We start from the raw sequence: 6,555 nt of genomic DNA on the forward strand, positions 1-6,555 counted from the left end.
GAAAACAATTAACTGAGATTTTTTTTAGCAGATGGGTGCTCAGAAAAATGAACTAATTTGAGTTATATAAAAATAATGCACACCCTACAAAGGCTTCTGAATTAATGTAGATAATTCTTTATTTCCAAAAGGCCTAAGCTCATCTAAAATGTCCTTTAAGACCATGGGACTACATTACATTTATGATATGCAAAGCAAATTTTATTTGACTGGCCAACCATGGTGAAGAAAATGTTCCCTTAGAGATTCCTGTGTTCACCATCCATTCTGATCTCATTGCTTGAAACTTTGGTGATAATGTCTCCTTTAATCTCAAAATTTGCTCTTCTCTGCTCCTAAGACAAGCCATATCTAAATTTTCACTTGAATATGTTTGATGTCACACACTGCCTTTTCAATTCCAATGGTCCATGGTGGTCTGTGGTTCAATATATTGGATTATTCTATCTTACTATGTGCAAGGATTTTAATTCTGGGACATAAAGCTATCCTCTAGGCTATTTATCTGGCTTACTATTTGCCTAAACCCCATATAACTCAAAGGGAGTTGGAAAAGCCACGTAGCTAAATTTAGCTGTTTCAGCTGTCTACATCCTCCCAAATCCCCTCTGCTCTTTCTGAGATCCTTCCTGTCCCTTAGGCACATTTGTCTTATTATAATGGCCTCTGAGAAAACTATCATTTTCAACTAACTTTCTAGTTTATCACAGTTTTTCTGACCTATTTTCCAATTAATTGATTCTTTCTTCAGCTGGGTCTAATCTGCTGTTAAATCTGTCTGTTTAGTTGTTTGTTTATTCCAGCTATTGAATTTTTTTATATCTAGACATTTTATTTGGTACTCTTGTAAAACTGTTAAGAGTACTTTTTACAGTGTCTGTTCTCTGAAGATTGTTTCTATTTTTCCCCTTTATGTATAGTAAATGCTTTATATCTGCCAATTTCGCAGTTCTGTTTCTGCTGATTCTTCTGTTGGTACTTCATTTTCTTGTGCACTTAATTAATTTTTACCATATAATGCTTATTTTTCTTGAGAAAATTATTTAGGGGAATTCTCAGAAACCTGGGAAGGAAACACTTTCTCACAGAAAGATCTGGTGTTTGTTTCTGCATGATGTGTAAGACAGTATCCAACCCAGATACATTTAGTGTTCTTTTTAATGATTTGAACCACTAGTGTATGTGATAGTCGACTTAAAGATGAAAATTATTGTTAGGCTTATTTGGAGATATGACCTCTTTGGGACATTTTTCTTCCAATCAAGACTCAAACTTTTTTTGAGAACTTATAATAAACACAGTATTAGGATTAGTTCTGGTTTTCTTTTATTCGAATACCAAACCTTTGGGGCACCAGCCTGTCAGATTCTCTAACTTGAACAAGCTCTTAGATTTTCATTTTTATCTGTCTCAGTCAGTAAGGCTATCAAACTTGAAGTTCAAATTTGCCCAAATAGGTAAATTTCCTCAGAATAAAATTGGCTTGAGTACTGTGCTTACTTCGCTGGATTCCATCTTTCCCTTAGATTTTGGCCTATTAATTACTTGCTATCTTGTCATCTCTTCATTACCTTTAAGAAAATATTTAGGTTTCTATTTTATCTACCATTTTAGTTGTTTTCTGCAGGACAGTTACTTAATTTCTGTTGGGTGTATTTTGAAATTTTTAAAACTATTTTCCAAAAAAACACCTTTGATGCTTCCTAGATCAGACCCTTCATCTAGATAACATGAATATATTACTGTCAATAATCTATGAAGGTAGGCAATGATAGTCTAAAAAGGAACTGGTTCATTTGTATTGGAGACGTTGTATAACCTCAATCAAATATTTCAGCTGAAATAGCAACTAGATAGGAAAATGTCCAATAGACATGTCGAAAACTCTCCCTATAATCTAAAGACCTTCAAGTTGTCAAATGTATGTATGATATCCATATAAGCTAAATTTAGCATTTAGAGCTCCAATTTCTCTCTGAAATGTGTAAAAACTCATCTAGCCTGACAGTTCCCTATTGGCTGCACTTCTGAGAAGTCAATTATTCTCACCAAAGCCAATTTTAATTTATGCATGCTAAATTACTTCTGAATTTCTTATATGATTTTTTTAATAGAAGGTGTAATATCAAAATTTAAGGACTAATGGCTTTCAGAACAATGATATAAAACCTAGGGTCACCTCTAGGTTTGCCTGAGGAAACAGATGTTTTGGTTACATGATATTTTTCACTAAGAAATAAGTACAAGATTGATTCTTATTCCTTACTTCCTCCCCAGAGCTTATTGTAACACTGAGCCAGATGCAATAGATGACAATCGACAGAGGTTGAATGAATTAATTAACCCTTGGTTGATTGAAAAATGGCACTAATTCTTCACAGCCTCTCTATATTTTTGTAATGTGATTTTGTAGATTCTTCCATCAAGAGGTCATGTCTCTTCCCCACCTTGAATCTGGACTGCTCTTATGATGGGTTTTATTTTTTTTTATTTTTTATTTTTATTTATTTAATTTTATTATTATTATTATTTTTTATATGATGGGTTTTAACCAAGAGAGTGAGATGACTCCGTTATTCCAGTTCCCAGACAAAAATTCTACCTTTTGGAACCCTGACACCACCATGAGAACAGTTCTGTGCTAGCCTGCTGGAGGATGAGAAACCTCATGAGACTAGACCTCATTTCCCCAACTGAAGTACCAGATGTAAGATAGACCCCAGTCAATTTAGCTAAGCCACCCAGCCAACCAGGAGCTGACCATAGAGCTTGAGGGAGCCCAGCTGAGGTAGCAGGACTGTCCCCAAATCAACTTGCCAACTTGTAAGCATTAATGAATTGTTTTTGGTTTCAGCTATTCAGGTTTGGGGTGAGCTTATTACACAGCAGTAACTAACTTGTACAAAATCTTCATTGCAAGCCTTCCTGAGGGTGTTTTGGAGGAAAGGATGCCAAGTTGGAACTAAGTCCTCAGTTCCAGTTAAGTCTCTGCCATGAACTTGCTAATCTTGCATAAAACAATTAACTCTCTCTCTGCACCAGATTTGAGATTCCTTTAGCTCCTAATTATATGTTGTGTGGAATCCCCCAAAACGATTTACTCTACATTTCTGACAAAAGTTTGTTCTTTTAAATAGTTGAGCATTTATTAAGTGTCCAGGGAATTTGTTTGTACATCAAGTACTGGAAATTGTAGAAAGTTAAGCTGAATGTGTCTTAGTGTAAGCCATCCCTCAAAGTATATTTTTAAAACAATTTTTCATTGCGAGCTTTCTATGGTTTTTGTTTTCTTTTGTTTTTGCCATTCTGTCCCCAAAGTAGAAGTCAAACAAATAAAATCTATTAAAATAAGTGTCCTTATTAATCCATGCTTTAGTGAACTTTGTACTTTTTCATCATCCTAAAAGAGGGACACAAAACAGATTGAACAAAACAACAAAAATACCATTTCAATATTCATCTAGCTTCTATTAATGGATTACATTTACTGGAGTAGCAAGATAGACACCATTGGACCTCACAGTCCTCAATTCTGAAAAGTATATCAGACTTATATATATGCAAACGGGCTCAAACATGTAGATTTATATTAATATAAGAACTGGTGTATCAGTGATTCTTGATATGTGGAGATTAGAGACCTCTGAAAATCTGATGAAAACTAGGAACGCATCGTTCAGAAAAGCACACATATGTGCCACACTCACGTAGTAGACTTTCTCATGATTTTGCCTTCTTAGCGCCTTATAAATGCTATCCTCATGCTTGAGAATTTTTCCACCTTATTAATCTGCATATCCCTGGAGTAGACATTAGAAATCACTTCCTATAATTGCAGCTATGGCACAGACTTGTGTATTAGGATGTGTGGCTTAGGTACAAATGCACAAGACATTTGGAAGCAGGCACTGCACTGATCCTTTCTGGCTAGGTCAGAGGTGAAGACACTGGGATTTCAGAAGTAAGAGTGGTTGGATGATCTGGCACACTGGTCTATCATAGCTGGGGAGGGGCAGAGGCAGCAGTTCTGGAACAGTCCACAGTCCAACACTGGATTTGTTCCACACCTGATTCGCAGACCCTTTCAGGGATGCTGTGAACTATCTAATGCCTTTAATAAATTCTTAAACCATGTTTTCAACAGAGAATTCTGATTGATGCCTGCATAAAAACAGATTTTGCATGTGATTTCTAGATTTTGTAAGACCATCTGAAGACCATTTGTAGCTTGGCTCTCTTAGATTACATAGGCGCTTACATATTAATAATATAATATATATAATGATATAATACAGGTGGAGAGGTTAAAAATGGATGGAAAATGGAGACAGGGCTTCTTGGGCCAGAAGAATAAATATTGGATGAAGTAAATAGACTTGGCTCTAGTTTTCACTTTGTTACTACTTAGTCATTCAGATCTAGGTATATCCGTGTCCCCTGCCCTGAATTTGGGCAGCATTGTGACCAATAGAATGAGATGGTAGTAATGCTATGGGACTTTTAAGGCCAAGTCAATCTGATAATATAGCTTCTGCCTTGTAACATGGGACACCTTGAGCCACAGCATAAGATGTCTAACTACCAGAGGTCACCATGTTGTGAGCAAACTCAGACCATATGGTGAGGCCACATGAGGTGCTCCTGGGGTACTGAAAGCCAGTACCAACTGCCATGTAGGACCCTGTCATTTTTTTCATGCAAATTGATAAATCTGCCCAGGACAATAGACATCAAACCAGGACTGTCCTGGGCAAAAGTGATGTATGATTACCCTATTGAGCATCTACTTTGGGCACCTGGTCCTCTCTTTACCTCTGTGAATTTCTTTAAAATAGGAAGAGATTTGTTGACCTCATAGATGTTACAAAACCCAGTGCTTAAGGATTTGGCAGGTGATAAAAACACACAGATATCTGAAAGTGAGTAAAGAACATGGCAGACACCTCAGCAAACTGAAAGGCATATACCTCATCTAAAGGGAACAGTCAGCGCCCACACTTATTATCAGAAAGAAATGTGAGCTCAACATTTTCTGACATTCTGATTTTTTTCAAGAAAGCTAGAAATCTGAAAATCTAAATTTAATTTTTTAACTTAAATAAGTTAAAATTCAAAACTTTGTAGACAACTCTTCGAGTAGTTTCTATGGGCTAGGGAATTTCAATGACTTCTTCAGGGTTATGGGTCAAAATTAACTTAAATACTGCCACCCTTAGATATCTGTTAATTCTGGATCTCTGCAGGCTCACTTTGGGGACAGCTGTCATCTCTGTTAGAGAGCAGACCACTACTTTCTCTTGTGTCAGAATTCCAGACTAAAGCTGATTGAGCTCCCTTTCTACATTCTGTGCTAAAGGAATCTTAACTCTATCATGATTAAAATAAACGCCACCCAGGTGCAGAAAAAACATAAAATTCATTAGCTCCATGTACTAGTCAACTATTGTTATAATCATGCTGTGTAACAAGTATTCAAGCAGCTTATAAGAAGCACAGATGACTATCACAATCACAGTTCTGGGGGTTGGCCGATCTAGGTGGGGCTCAGCTGGATCGTACTGCTTTGGGCTGTGGGCTAGCTAGACTGTGACTTGAATTCAGGTTTGCTCTTCCTAGGAGTGGCTGCTACCCAGAACTCACAGCAGATCACTAGAGCGCAAGAACAAGACCAATGGCCAAAGTTCAGTTAAGGCCTCTGTCCACTTCATGTCTGCTAATATTTTATTGGCCAAAACAAGTCACATGGCCAAACCCTAAATCAAAAGGACCAGGAAATATATTCTCCCCACAATAGAAAGGTCAGAGAAGGGAAGACTTACTGAAATAGAATCCAAACTCTCATACCCAAGATGTCTTTTTTTAAAAAGCTAGTTTTCTTTCTAAATAATCCCCCAAACAAGTTGTCTCCCAGGCCTTGCTGGCTCCCTGTGGAGCTGGCCGACTCTGGGACTTCACCACAAGTGGACTTTGGCCTGCTGCAAAGCACGTGGTGGGTGGCAGCAGATGCCGAAGTCTTGGAACCTCTCAGTACAAGTGCTCTAAATTGGGAACAAAGCATTCCTGGGGCTACGTCAAACTTTAAAAATAAGCCTTTGCTCCATACACAGCTAATGACCTTGGTGAAGACATTCAAAATGCCTCATTTAAGATGTTCAAGTAATTACTTGAGTGCAGTTACCATAAGGTTTTTCCATTCCATCTGTGCCCTGCCTCTGAGGTCTCTCTTTGCCCTTGTCTATGGTCCCTATCCCCATACAGGCTAGACTGCACAGAACACATTCCTCAGGCCAGTTCTGCTGTGGTCACGTGTGCAAGCAAACTTCTCAAGGCATATGAACAGATACCAATCCAATGTAAGAAATCTGCAGTAGGTGGTGCCTGGGGTGGGGGGAGAGGGGTTCCTTGCTATGAATACTGCTTATTGACTCTGCTGTCTTGATGCCTTGTAAGGATAAAAGCCAACCACTGTCGTGGTGAGTTATTTCTTTAAGGCTGAGCCACAGGACCAAGGGATACAGCACAAATTCTGTTAAAATATCCTTTTCTGAAGAAACG

This window comes from Martes martes (assembly GCF_963455335.1).
Source record: "Martes martes genome assembly, chromosome: 9".
Lineage (NCBI taxonomy): Eukaryota > Metazoa > Chordata > Mammalia > Carnivora > Mustelidae > Martes > Martes martes.